The sequence below is a fragment of the Pseudorasbora parva genome, chromosome 12 (assembly GCF_024679245.1).
Source record: "Pseudorasbora parva isolate DD20220531a chromosome 12, ASM2467924v1, whole genome shotgun sequence".
NCBI lineage: Eukaryota > Metazoa > Chordata > Actinopteri > Cypriniformes > Gobionidae > Pseudorasbora > Pseudorasbora parva.
The window spans coordinates 21,196,508-21,211,053 of record NC_090183.1 but is presented as its reverse complement, the minus strand read 5'-3'; the positions used below and the strand labels follow the sequence as shown (position 1 = coordinate 21,211,053).

General features: G+C 40.9%; 1 long non-coding RNA gene across 2 annotated transcripts; it reads left to right on the top strand.

The window, feature by feature from the left end:
• The first annotated feature begins 10,677 nt into the window (after nucleotides 1-10,677).
• On the top strand, nucleotides 10,678-13,055 carry LOC137094174 (uncharacterized). Of its 2 annotated transcripts, XR_010908614.1 has the most exons (5): nucleotides 10,678-10,723; nucleotides 11,393-11,495; nucleotides 11,619-11,699; nucleotides 11,806-11,857; nucleotides 12,801-13,055. It is a non-coding gene; the product is annotated as an uncharacterized lncRNA (long non-coding RNA). The 2 variants fall into 2 exon arrangements; XR_010908613.1 differs by lacking the exon at nucleotides 10,678-10,723 and having other exon boundaries at nucleotides 10,984-11,495.
• Nucleotides 13,056-14,546: the final 1,491 nt, after the last annotated feature.

Sequence of the window (14,546 nt, the reverse complement as noted above, 5' to 3'; positions counted from 1 at the left end):
CATTGACATAAACAGGAACTGCCTGTAAATGGTCTGAAAGTCACTTCGTTCTTGAACGAATCTTCTAGGTGATCGAATCACTCATTCGTGTGGTCTATTGTCTCATATAGTTCACCAAAAACAAATCCTCCCTCCACAAACAGCGTGGAGCTATAGGCAACGAGCGCATGCGCAGCCCCAGATGCTTTCATTCTGCCAAAGAATGACAAACCTCGAGCCAATAGTGTTCAAGCATGATATGTGACGGATCATGTGATTTGTTGAATCAATGAACAAATACGCCCTTTACTGACTGAGATGCTTTGAGTCTGACTCTGAACAGGAGTTCTTAGCAAACAAATTGAACAAACTGGTGCATGTTGTTCGTGAAATGAGTGACGTAAACGAAGTGAACCAGTTGTTGAACATACCGATAGCGAAAAGGTGGAGCTCTGCTCGTGTAGGTAGCATACTGCAGCAAAGAGCGAAATATACACCATACCATTGTAATGAAAACAGTGTAACAACACAGACTGATGGTTAAATGATTACCTCACACATTGAAGTGAGTCTGTCTTATTTTATTTTTATGTTTGAACAGTTTCTTCTTTTAAATTCAACGACCTCATTACGTTTTAGTCATGTCATGCTCTTCTCGAATGTCAGAAATCCGGACCAAACTGTAAAATGAATTTTAGAGAACCTGTTTTTAAATATAACATCAATACCTTACAGTAAGCTGCACTGTTTCAAGCCATTTCATATTCTGGGGAGAGAACGTATATCATGATTCTGTAAACCTCAAGGCCATGATTTCATTAAATAAATGTGAGCTTCACGTTTCAGAGGATTTTACAGCCTGCACACTACAATGCTTAAGAATGTTTAAGTTCAGAGCAGTGTGCAGTCAATGAATACCGTGCATTATAATGCTAGGCAAATTCTTATGATCAATGTGTAATGCTTTGACCCAGATAACTCTCGTTGAATCATGAAAATAAAGAGCATGAAGGTGAAAAGTCCGTATTTCACACGTTTAATGATAGGTACACGCACTGCCTCATGAGGGATTCACTCTTTCACAGCGTCTCAAATAAAAGTAATCAAATATTATCACAAGAAGGTAGAGCAAGACGTATCATCTACAGTTACTGCCATCACACTGAAGATACTGCTATTGTACATCATCAACACGTAGTGCATGTCATAATTCAAATGATCAATTTCTTAAAGGGGCCACTACACAATAATATGATGTACGCAAAAACATAGGTTTTGGCCATTCCAAATGACAGTCTTCACGTTTGGCCAATAGCTTTAAATGCGTCATTATATTTAAACCGCAAACACATGAGACGAGTCTCTGCATTAAAGACCCACACATGGCAATCAACGTGCAGCTATCCGATGCGGTAGGAAATTAAACTAAATGTGTAGGATTTTAACTTTGACAAATCTGACGACGATTGTCAGGGCAGTTAAATGGTGATAATGGAATACATGTAACTAAGCGACAGAGTTATTTAAAAAATGAAGAATGTCCAAAAGCTTGCGCACTTTTCTGCTACACACTTGAAAGGATGTAATTTTCTTCACAAAAAGATTACATACTTTTAGGTCGTAGTAAAAGTAGGCGAATTGGGACGCAGGCAGTATCTCCCTCATTTGGATCTGAAGGAGCATCCCGCAATAATCAAACAGACATTTCAAAATAAGAGTCCCAGTTGGATACACAATTTGTTTCTCCATTTGTTCATCTAACCTTTTCTCTTCTGTTTCAGAAGTGTCGTTCCTTCCGTTACGGGGATGCTGAATTTCTCTGGCTTAATTTCTCCCCTGCCGCAGCAGTGCTGTTCCCTCTGCTCCTGCAGGAGCTCAGCTTCTCTGACTAATTTCTCCACAGCCGCAGCAGTGCTGCTTCCTCTGCTCCCGCTGGAGCTCAGCCTTTCTAGCTAATTTCTCCACAGCCGCAACAGTACTGTTTCCTCTGCTCCCACTGGAGCTCAGCCTATCTGGCTAATTCCTCCACTGCCGCAGCAGTGCTGTTCTCTCTGCTCCCGCTGGAGCTCAGCCTCTCTGGCTAATTTCTCCACTGCCACAGCAGTGCTGTTCTCTCTGCTCCCGCTGGAGCTCAGCCTTTCTAGCTGATTTCTCCGCAGCAGTGCTGCTTCCTCTGCTCCCGCTGGAGCTCAGCCTTTCTAGCTAATTTCTCCACAGCCGCAGCAGTACTGTTTCTTCTGCTCCCGCTGGAGCTCAGCCTCTCTGGCTAATTCCTCCACTGCCGCAGCAATGCTGTTCTCTCTTCTCCCGCTGGAGCTCAGCCTCTCTGGCTAATTTCTCCACTGCCACAGCAGTGCTGTTCTCTCTGCTCCCGCTGGAGCTCAGCCTTTCTAGCTAATTTCTCCACAGCCGCAGCAGTGCTGTTTCCTCTGGAGCTCAGCCTCTCTGGCTAAATGCTCTTCCCTCCCAGAACCTTCCGATCCTACGCAACCACTTGGAAATATTCAAAGCATTCCACTTTCTCTTATGCTGTACATATTTTCCCCTTCTTTGAATCATCTCACTTAATTCCTATCTTAATACTGTAAAAGGCCTCCAAGTTGTTTCTATCAAAGGCTACTTGAGCAGTGTCCAATTTTTTCACAACTGATTTACCGCCCTCCCTCCCCAGAGAATTCACAAACCTTTCTCCTGATCAGAAGGTTTCAGCAATCACAGCCCATCCACTCTGACAGCAGATAACCCATAACACTACATATACTCACAAATGCATACATACCTTTCGTTACAGGCTATCAGCCCCTTTACACAGCCTATACACTCGATACGATGTCTATCTTAAGCCCTATTCGGACGGGATTAGATTAACATGGGAACATGGGGGTAAAGTCATTTTACCTCAGGACGTCTGTAATATTAATGGCCAATTCGCACGGGATAAGACATCTCAGTAAAACTAGCAGAAGTGGGAGGAGTAACTCCTTGACGTCATGTGCGTATGACGTTACCGTTATAACGTGAGCAAACACACAACCTGAGCGCCAGTCTGAACTCCGTCTCCAATATCTATGTGTGTTTTAATAAACAGTTAGGTCCAGTCTAACGATTCTGATTGGATTATGTTGGTAATAGACACTTTCCTAGAGCTAAAATGTGTTGTGCCTCTAAAAAGTGCTTTTGATCTTCTTTTTGCTTTAAATGATATGCGGAAAATACTGGACATTTTCCACAGATTTGTCCCACCACCTACAACGCAACCGAATGCTTCAAGCGCCTCCAAGGTCGCAAAATGCGCTTTTTTTTACTTTTAAACAGGAAATGACAGAATTTTACCATACATTTTTACAGCAGGTCTATTCGAACGAGATTAGTATTACTCGAGGTCATTTTTCCAGACCTTTTTACAGAAGGTAAAAGTCTCTGTAATCTTTACTAACATTAGCCCTATTCGGACGTGATTAGATTAACATGGGGACATGGGGGTAAAGTCATTTTACCTCAGGACGTCTGTAATATTAATGGCCAATTCGCACGGGATAAGACATCTCAGTAAAACTAGCAGAAGTGGGAGGAGTAACTCGCTTTACGCACCTCCTTGACATCATGTGAGTATGACGTTACCGTTATCACGTGAGCAAACACACAACCTGAGTGCCAGTCTGAACTCCGTCTCCTATATATGTGTGTTTTAATAAACAGTTAGGTCCAGTCTAACGATTCTGATTGGATTGTGTTGGTAATAGACACTTTCCTAGAGCTAAAATGTGTTGTGCCTCTGCTTTTTGCTTTTAATGATATGCGGAAAATACTGGACATTTTCCACAGATTTGTCCCACCACCTACAACGCAACCGAATGCTTCAAGCGCCCAAGGTCGCAAAATGCGCTTTTTTAAAACTTTTAAACAGGAAATGACAGAATTTTACCATACATTTTGACAGCAGGTCTATTCGAACGGGATTAGTATTACCCCAGGTCATTTTTCCAGACCTTTTTACAGAAGGTAAAAGTCTCTGTAATCTTTACTGACATTGTCCGTAATGATTACCGAGATGGACGGGACTAAAATCACCGAGAACCTCTGGTAATAATTACTTTACCCCCACGTCCCCATGTTAAACTAATCCAGTCCGAATAGGGCTATTGTCCGTAATGATTACCGAGATGGCACATTCGGACGGGATTAAAATCACAGAGAACCTCTGGTTATAATTACTTTACCCCCACGTCCCCACGTTAAAATAATCCAGTCCGAATAGGGCTATTGTCCGTAATGATTACCGAGATGGCACATTTGGATGGGACTAAAATCACCGAGAACCTCTGGTAATAATTACTTTACCCCCACGTCCCCATGTTAAACTAATCCAGTCCGAATAGGGCTTTAGCCTTTTTTCGGCTTCCCTAGATGCTCAGAAATCATGATCACCTCCAAATTCGACCATAAAGTCCACCCCACCATCTCAGACCTATCAGTATTCGATGATGAAACCATATCATAATTTAAAAAAAAAAAAAAATTCTCTATCTATTCTCTTTTTTCCCTCCAGCGAAGCTCAGCCTTTCAATACAGCGAGTTTGATCTCCTGTTGCATTCCGCAAGAGCTCTCCTGGATAATGGCTAATGCCCCTTTCTTTCCCCTCCTCCTTCGCCTGGCGAGGCCCACTCATCCGGCGCCTTAAGCTTGCTCTCCCGTCCGATGCTGTGAAACCCTCTAGGCCAGTACTCTTCCTTCTCTTTCTCTGACCGGTAAAGGATTCCCTTTCCGTTGCCTTGAGAATTGTTCTCCCATCGGATGCCGCGAGGGCCCTCTAGGTTGCTATCAATCTTTTTCTTTTTCCATCCAGCGAGGCTCGCTCGTCCGATACAGTGAGTCTTGATCTCATTTCGGACACCACAGACCTCTCCAGATCTATGCCTATCCCTTCTCTTTTCGCTGTCCAGCGAGGCTTACCCGATACCGTGAGCATTGATCTCCTTTCGGATGCTTGCAAGACCTCTCCTGGATGATCATTTAAGCTTTACCTTCCACCTGTCTGCCAGCGAAGCTTACCCATCAGATACAGCGAGTATTGACCTCCCATCAGATGTCGGCGAGAGCTTCCTGGCCGGGTGTTCAACATCTCCTTCACCGTACCGTTGGCCGATTAGGACCCACTCACCCACTCCTCTCTTCCAGGCAGAGGCTGGGTGGGCCCCCTCGGTCAGTCGTTTCTTTTAATTGCGTCGCCCCGTCTATCGGTCGGTAGGACTCACCCACCTGACATCACGGGTATTGATCTCCTCTCAGATGAGGGCTGAGCCTTCCCGATCGGCCGTTCCAAACAGTGCGCCCCCTGTCCACCAGCCGGGACGCTCCCGGCTGAGCTGGATGGACTAAATCATGTGCTCCCCTTTCTGTCGACCGGTAGGGTTTTTTCCATCTGATACAGTGAGCATTGGCCTCCCATCGGATGTTGAAAAAGGCCTTCCCAATCAGTCACCCTAAATTCTGACCACTCCATATTTACCAGCCAGTAGGGCCCGTCCCGCCAGGCGCTGTGAACTCCCGCCAGAGGCAACACGGGTCCTCCCGGCCAGTTAGTTCCAAACCACCCTGCTTCTCAGTTATAGGCTGTTAGGGTTTTTCCATCTGATACAGTGAGCATTGGCCTCCCATCGTATGTTGAAAGAGCCCTCCCGGCCAGGTGTTCTAAGACTGCTTCCAACTTTTCAGCCAGTAGGGCTTGTCCGCCGATGCCATGACCGGCTCCCATCAAAGGCAACACAGGCCCTCCTGGCCAGGTAACCAGGCAACCCACCATTTCTATGCGTATTTGGGGGGTCTCTGGTGGCTGTCCTTGTCTCTTTGCTTTTTGGGGGGATACTCTGGGTTCGGGCAAAATTTCCGAGCCCGGAGCCCTCCCCAGACAGCAGGCCAAATACGCATAATCTTTACTCTATTTAATTGATGTAAGTGTGAACTCGTGAATTGAAGTTTCATAAACTAATTTCGTGAGAAGCACGCGCAGACAATTAAATCTAACTAAACACAGGTGGAGCAGGCTCAGATAATTAAACCTAATTGAAACACAAGAGGAGTACTTTAAACTAATCAGGTAATCAATGATAGGAGGTGTATATAGACAGCCGATTTACCTTCCTGTCATTGACAGTTTCTCAGCATCCCACCACCACTCCTTCTCCGCACTTACTTAAATCAACTGCTATAAATATCAAAACAATCACAAACTGCAATCTAGTTCTAAACTATCTTTGTTACGGGGGGATACTCTGGGTTCGGGCAAAATTGCCGAGCCCGGAGCCCTCCCCGGACAGCACGCCAAATATGCATAATCTTTACTCTATTTAATACATGTAAGTGTGAACTTGTGAAAAATCTAATAATACACATCCATATTTGGATAAAAAAAGTTATTATTATATAATATTGCTCTCCTCATTTGTTAGTCTCTTTGGATAAAAGTGTCTTCTAAATGATTAAATGTAAATGTAAAAACAAGACTATTCTTATTTTTTAACTGTGTAATTTGATTCCCATAACACCTCCCTACACCTACACTTCCCATAACACCTGATGTACTCATTACATCATAAAAATAGTGGCATCTACGCTAATGTTAGTCTCTCTGTTTATCCCGAGGTTTATCCCGGATCCGGGCCGTGTCCGGATCGGATGGTGGACCTGCGCCTGGACATGACCAACGCATCCTGGAGTGTCTGCTGAGCCGTGTCAATTGGTGTTTCCTTCGAATTTGCCTCACTGGCACGTCATGCTCAAACCCGTCTCAGGCGCAAAATTCCGATCTTTCATGTATTCATTCACTTGTTTAATCGACGCACCATCCTAAATAAACCCGTATCTTCCGTGATACCCTGAAATTTTGAATATTCCGATCTAATATGATTTCTGACCTGTAAGGTTGTCAGAATAATAATCATACACGGTGTGTTAATAGGCCAGAGGAGAACTGGCACCCCGACTGAGTCTGGTTTCTCCCAAGGTTTATTTTTCTCCATCATGTCCTGATGGAGTTTTGGTTCCTTTGCCGCTGTTGCCTTTGGCTTGGCTTGCTCAGTAGGGGGACACTAAAATTATGATAAAAGTTATTTAATACGGATATGCCAACATTGTCGCTATATGATAAATTAAAATAAGCTGATAACATCACAGTTTTCTCCAGAACGACTGTACAGCCAAATCTAATTTTGTTGCAATATTATCCTGTTTAACACCGTGAAGCTGCTTTGACACAATCGTGATTGTAAAAGCGCTATATAAATAAAGTTAATTGATTGATATTAAAGGGATAGTACACCCAAATATGAAAATGTGATGTTTATCTGCTTACCCCCAGGGCATCCAAGATGTCAATCAATCAATCAAAAATATTATATATATATATATATATATATATATATATATATATATATATATATATATATATATATATATATAATTTTTTTTTTTTTTTGCACAGTTTTAGTAGCCTATATATTGATTTAACATAAATACCTTGTGTGTGTGTATATTCATTGCACCTATCTGTTCTGTTCAATATTACTTTCATATTGAAGTCCATGGTTATAATTATTCATAAGTATGTAGTGTCATAACTACATCTCTGACGTTTATAACAAACGAAACAGTTTGAAAATCGGTTGAAATTTGAGCACATTATGGTTATTTTAAAGTACATGCACCATTAAAACACACTGTTACGAGTGAGCGAGCTGCCTGTGACAAGATGGCCGCCAGTTGCAGACGGCGACCTCCATTGGCCAACAGCGCACACGAGACATCTAGCCTTTATTATGGAAATCTATGGAGACATGTATGCACAAACAAACGCAACAAACCAGCACAGACATCTTCTTCTTTTTTGTTTTTAACGGCGTTTGGCAACCAGCTTTTGGTGCATTATCGCCCCCTTCTGCTCCGGAGAGTGAATCAAACAATAGGTTTACAATCTAGTTTCCACATAAAAAAAAAAGAAAATAATTGTACAACTCACATTCATTCATTACCCAACACACTTTCCCGTCTCCCTGTTTTATCCTCATAACCTATGAAACAAACCAGTTTCCCTTAAGCAAGTTAACAATATTCGAACCTGTGCTCTGTCACCTATGTTCAACACTCCTTTTAATGTTAACTCCTGCCACCCTAAATCCCTCAAATTATTCCTCATTATCACACTCTGTACCTCATACTTCATCATATCCCCACTCCACCACCTCATCAATTGCTCCTTGTACTTTCCTGATTGCATGCTCTATGTGCTTCTGATTGCATGCTCCTTCACCTCAGCACAGACATGAGGGAAGGTAGCATAATATAAAGGGACCAGAGCACATGAGGAACAGGTGAGCACAATTAGTTAAAGGAGGGCTAGACCAGACTAAACAAGGGGGTGTGGTAACAGCAAACAAGGAGGCAGGACAAGAGGAACACATGACAACACAAAAGGTGTGTTCGACATCGGCTGCGGCTGGATGCATGCGATCGGCGAGAGTAGCCGAGTGCAGGCGGGGAGGAGCTGCAAACGGAGACGTGAAGTCGGACGCTTTCTACCTCCCGTGGTGACGCTTGCACTGCGTTTGAAAACTTTATCACAGTTGAAGTTAAATAAATGCAATATTTCTCAAATATACAGATGTTTCAAATGACATTTTCATTCAATATTTTATGTACTGTTTAATACAGCATCTATTTAGACAAGATTAATGTTCAACATAATACATACACTATCAATGAAGTGTTGTCAACGGTTTTTATCAGTTTTAGTTTGATAAACATGATGATATAACATCGCGGCTACATGAAAAGCAGTTTTACTGTTATAAATAAATGATTTGTGAGCATTAGCATAACGTAAGGTTTTAGAATAAACAGGAAACGCACGTGTTCGCTGTCATGCAGTGAATCGGCCAATCGTGGATCAGCTGTGTCGTCATCAGAGCTCTTGCATCCACCTGCAGTCCTCCTTGAGCTGCAGCGGCTGCATCAGCCGACTGCTCTCGAATCGCTCTCGCGGTACTTTGTTGACATACGTCACAGTCACGTGCTGTCGGCGCTGTGTCTCAAGTCGGACAACATTTCTAACCGGCATGCACTGCTTCAAGTCAGCCGCTGATCGGTCTGCGCATAGCTAGGTGAAGTCGAACAAGCCTAAAGAGAGACAGATCCAAGTGCTAAGACACAACACAAACATAGAAACATTAAACAAAGACAAAACAGACAGAGCTATGAGGGCAGAACCCTGACACAGTCCTCTTTGACACTATGAATCGTCAGATTCTTTTGTCCACACTCTCATCACTGGGCATCACAGGGACTGTGTGTTTTGGGTTTGAGTCCTATCTCACAGGAAGGTCTATCAAGATTGCCTGGAGAGGGGAGGTATCCAATGAACATCAACTGACCACGGGACTTTCTCAGAGCTCAGTGCTTGGACATCTCCTCTTCTCCGTTTAAACTACATCACTGGCACATGGCCTCTCATACAATTGCTATGCTGATGACACACAGCTCTACCTCTTATTTCAACCAGATGTAATGCGCTTTTGGCTGGACTTCCATTGTGTGTAATCAAAATGCTTCAAATGATTTAGAACACTGTGGCACGTCTTGTCTTCAACAAACCCATAAGGGCATATGTCACACCACTCTTCATCTCTCTGCATTGGTAACACTCGCTGCCTGAATCAAGTTCAAAGCTTTGACTCTTGCTTACGGATCCACCACAAGCTCAGCACCCACAAACTTCGACTCCCTCCTACGAGTCTAAACCCACCAGAAGCCTTCGCTCAACTAAGGAGCGGAGACTTGTGGTACCATCACAGAAAGGCATGAAATTCCTCTCCAGAACTTTTTCATTCACCTTTCCCAGTTGGTGGAATGATCTTCTGACCTCCATCCGCATTGGCAGGATCACTCACTTCATTCAAAAAACAGGTTCAAACTCATCTCTTCCATGAGCACTTAATCTTATCATCATAAAAAAATTAGATTCTTCCTCTATTTTTTTCTCTCTCCCATTCTAGCTTTCGCTACTCTGAGTAATATCCAAAACTTTGAATTTAAGGCACTTTTTGTGTTTCTCCGCCTCTTCATGACAGATCGCTGCCTGTACTCCTCAGTTGTAAGTCGCTTTGGATAAAAGCATCTGCTGTGTATAAAATATAAATCTTAACTGTGTGTTTTGGGTCGTTGTCCTGTTGGACAATTAAGTTTGCCCCTGTCTGAGGTCCAGATCTCTCTGGAGCAGGTTTTTATCAATGATGTCTCTGTACATTGCTGCATTCTTATTTCCCTTGATCCTGATAGCCTTCCAGTTCCTGCCACTGAAAAACATCCCCCCAACATAATGCTGCCACTACCATGTTTCACTGTTCACTATTGGTCAGGTGATGAGCAGTGCCTGATGCTTGCTATTCAGGCCAAAAAGTTCAATCTCTGTTTCATCAGACCAGAGAATTTTGTTTCTCATGGTCTGAGAGTCCTTCAGGTGCCTTTTGGCAAACTCCAGTTGGGCTGTTATGTCTGGTCACTCTACCATACAGGCCTGATTGGAGTGCTGCAGAGATGGTTGTTCTTCTGGAAGTTTCTCCTTTCTTCGTAGAGAAACACTGGAGCTCTGTCAGAGTGACCATCAGGTTCTTGCAACATTGATTTTTGACCACCCCCCTGGACTGAAACCAAGGCTGACAGATGACCATGCTTTCTGTTCTGCAGCAAAAGGTATGTTTAAGGTATAGAAAACTGTAGTGCTTTTCTTGGCAGATTATTGGTAAATATCTTTAAGCACAGATATTGATCAATAATATTTATTTACAATAAAGGGCAACTATGGCAAAAAGTGCATTCATCCATCATAAAAGTGCATCCGTCCATGGATGCTGGTTCTTATACACTAGAGATCAACAGTGTGAGAAAGAAAAAGATCAATGTAAATGTCTATGGTGATGCATTTTATGATGATAATGAACTTTTATAATGGATGGCTGCACTTTTATGATGATAGATGCACTTTTATGATAGATAGATGCACTTTTATGATGATAGATGCACTTTTATGATGGATAGATGCACTTTTATGATGATAGATGCACTTTTATGATGGATAGATGCACTTTTATGATGATAGATGCACTTTTATAATGGATGGCTGCACTTTTATGATGATAGATGCACTTTTATGATGGATAGATGCACTTTTATGATGATAGATGCACTTTTATGATGGATAGATGCACTTTTATGATGGTAGATGCACTTTTATGATGGATAGATGCACTTTTATAATGGATAGATGCACTAGCGTCTGTGTTTAAAACAAATGAAACATGTATACTTTAAGACTGTTTAAAGTATTTCTTCATCCTCAAACTATATTTTGCTCGTTGCCAGCACACCTACCATATGACTGAAAAACAGAAGAACAACTCCACAAACTGCAGACCAATACCCTTGAAAGTGTCACTATTATTGGAGGACCAATGCTTTTAGAATGGTTAAGTCATTCTTTCAGACTAAATATTTATGCAAAATGTAGGCTAATTATCACTAACTTTTGGTTAACGTTTGGATATGCCTTCATGTTTAAATGTATTGTTTTTGCTGTTTGTGTTTTTAGGAGAATTTCTATGATGCATCAGGTAAAGGGTACCTGGCTTGGTGTTTGAAGACTGTACAGACTAGAACCTGTCTGGAGATGGTAAGATTTAACATATAACATGAGAGAATCATGACCACAAACATCACATTTGTTGGTATTTGGCTAATAGAATTGAGTCAAACTAATTGTTTTCATGATTTGACAGGTAGATACAAAGTCAGGAAGAAGGGAACAAAAATCATTCCAGCAGATGACTAGTAAGTGAGATTTCTTAAGTGTTGAAATCCGATGGCTCAAAAAGGCCTTCATTGACACCAATGTCATTTCCTCTCTCAAGACCCATTAAGGCACTAAAGATGTCGTTACAGAGCCCATCTCACTACAGTGGCTCTACAATAATTTTCTGAGGCGACGAGAATAGTTTTTGTGCGTAAAAAAACGAAATAACGGCATGGCAGATTTCAAAACACCGCTTCATGAAGCCTCATGCATTTTGAATCATTGTCCCTCCATAGACAGTCCATGCAACTACCACTTTCAAGACACATAAAGGTATAAAGGTACATCATTAAAGTACTCCATGCAACTCCAGTGGTTTAACATACATTTTCATGAAACTATGCAAATGCTGTTTGCAAAAAAAAAAAAAAAAAAAAAAAAATATATATATATATATATATATATATATATATATATATATATATATATATATATATATATATATATATATATATATATATATATTATAAATGGAGTTTAGATTTTTTGCAAATAAAGCACTTGCTTCATAAAAATCAGGTTAAACCACTGGAGTCACATAGATCACTTATGGTTTCCTTTGTACCTTTCTAGGCTTTGGAAGTGGAGGCTGAATAGGCTGTAAATGAAATGACAGAAATTTCTAAGATATTATTAAAAATATCTTCATTAAGTGTTCTGAAGATGAAAAAAAGTCTTACGGGTTAAGAACAACATGAGGGTGAGTAATTAATAACAGAAGTAACATTTTTGAATGAAGTAAGCCTTTAATGTAATGTACATTTAAGTAATGTACTTGGAAATCAGTCAATTCTAACCAAAATAGTTTATTGTTTGAGTCACCAAAGTCCAAGATGATTTAACTTTTTGCACCATAAACTTGCTGTATTTATAAAATACAAATAGTATTAATTGTAATTGGTCTGGCATTGTGTTGTTTAGGGAACCAGGATTCCAGAGAGTTGGATCTACACAGCCTTTCCTGCTCTGCATATGAAACCACAACTGAACTGCACTGTTAGCAACTGGACACAACTGATCCACAGATATCCTGCGACTGTTTTTTCATCTGCTGAATGTTGTGTTGACTCAAGTACTGCTGTTCTGTTGCAAAGTTGAAGGTACTGAACCAACTTGACTGACACAGGACATATGCAGGACTTGAAGTATTACACACTTATAAGCAGCTTTAATAGCTTATGAAAGAAATGCACATATTATGCCTTCATCATTTATTTTAAAAGTTAACCTTCTGTGATGGAAATAGACTTGCTCGTAAATAAAGAACTAGTTTAAAACAACTTTTTGCATTCTTTATTTTTTTACTTTACAATGAACAGTGTGTGTGTGTGTGTGTGTATATGTATGCATGTATGTGTGTATATATATATATATATATATATATATATATATATATATATATATATATATATATATATATATATATATATATATACATACATGCATACATACACACACACACACACACACTCTGTTCATTGTTCATTATATAGATAGATAGATAGATAGATAGATAGATAGATAGATAGATAGATAGATAGATAGATAGATAGATAGATAGATAGATAGATAGATAGATAGATAGATAGATAGATAGATAGATAGATAGATAGTTGAGTAGATTGATTTCCATTTTTCTGAAGTGTTAGGTCAACACCAGAACAGTGTAGAATTTTAACTCTGCCAGTGTTTTCTACAAAGCTGCACTTAACTCTGTAACAGTGTTGTTGTTATCTGCATTGGTGTTAATATTTTACTCTATTAGAGTTTATTGTAACACTGAGTTGGGTGTTGTGAGAGGCAACACTTTTAAAAGTGTTGAATTAACACTTTGCGGGTGGTTCCCATATATACACTTTTAAAGTGTTAAAATTAACTCTATTGGTGTTGATTTACGGATTTCAAATTTACTGTGCACTTCTCTGATTTAGGCCCCTCTTCCCTGATCGCTCAGTTTGGCCAGGCAGCCAGCTCTAGGAAGAGTCCTGGTGGTTCCATTCTTCCATTTATGGATGATGGAGGCTAATGTGCTCATTGGGACCTTCAATGCAGCAAAACATTTTCTGTACCCTTCCCCAGATCTGTGCCTTGATACAATCCTATTGTAGCGCGGCCACGTAATAAGGGAATATTTATACTGCTGTATCTTATTATGAATATAAGATAGCTGTTTTGTATATGTATTTTCCCTCTTGTATATTGCCTGGGTTTTATACTCAAGCAAGACTTCTGTCGGGAGCTCCAGGGAATCCCCGTGACGTCATGGGGGCAGAAAGCTGATTGTCACATTCGATAAAAGAAGCCAGCTTACTGGTGTTCGAGAGAGGATGCTCTCTTTTCCTTGTGGATTATGCGATCGATCGCTCTACACTACCTTGTCATCATCTGTGACTGGTTATCTTTTTAAGGAAATACACTGACTGGATTATTTCACCTTTGGGAGCCTGAACAGGACAGTGCTGTAACCCACTACTTCGTGCTCCCAGACTTTTTACACTTTACTGGTAAGGCCGATTCAACACACACCCTTTTGGTGTAAGTTGACGTGTATGGTCGTCTGCCGGAAGTGTGTTATATAGCTATTTTTCTTACTAAAAATGCATGGTTGTGGGCAAGAGTATCTGGGTATAATGTGTAATCAGCTGTAAAAAATGAATAAACACTAGA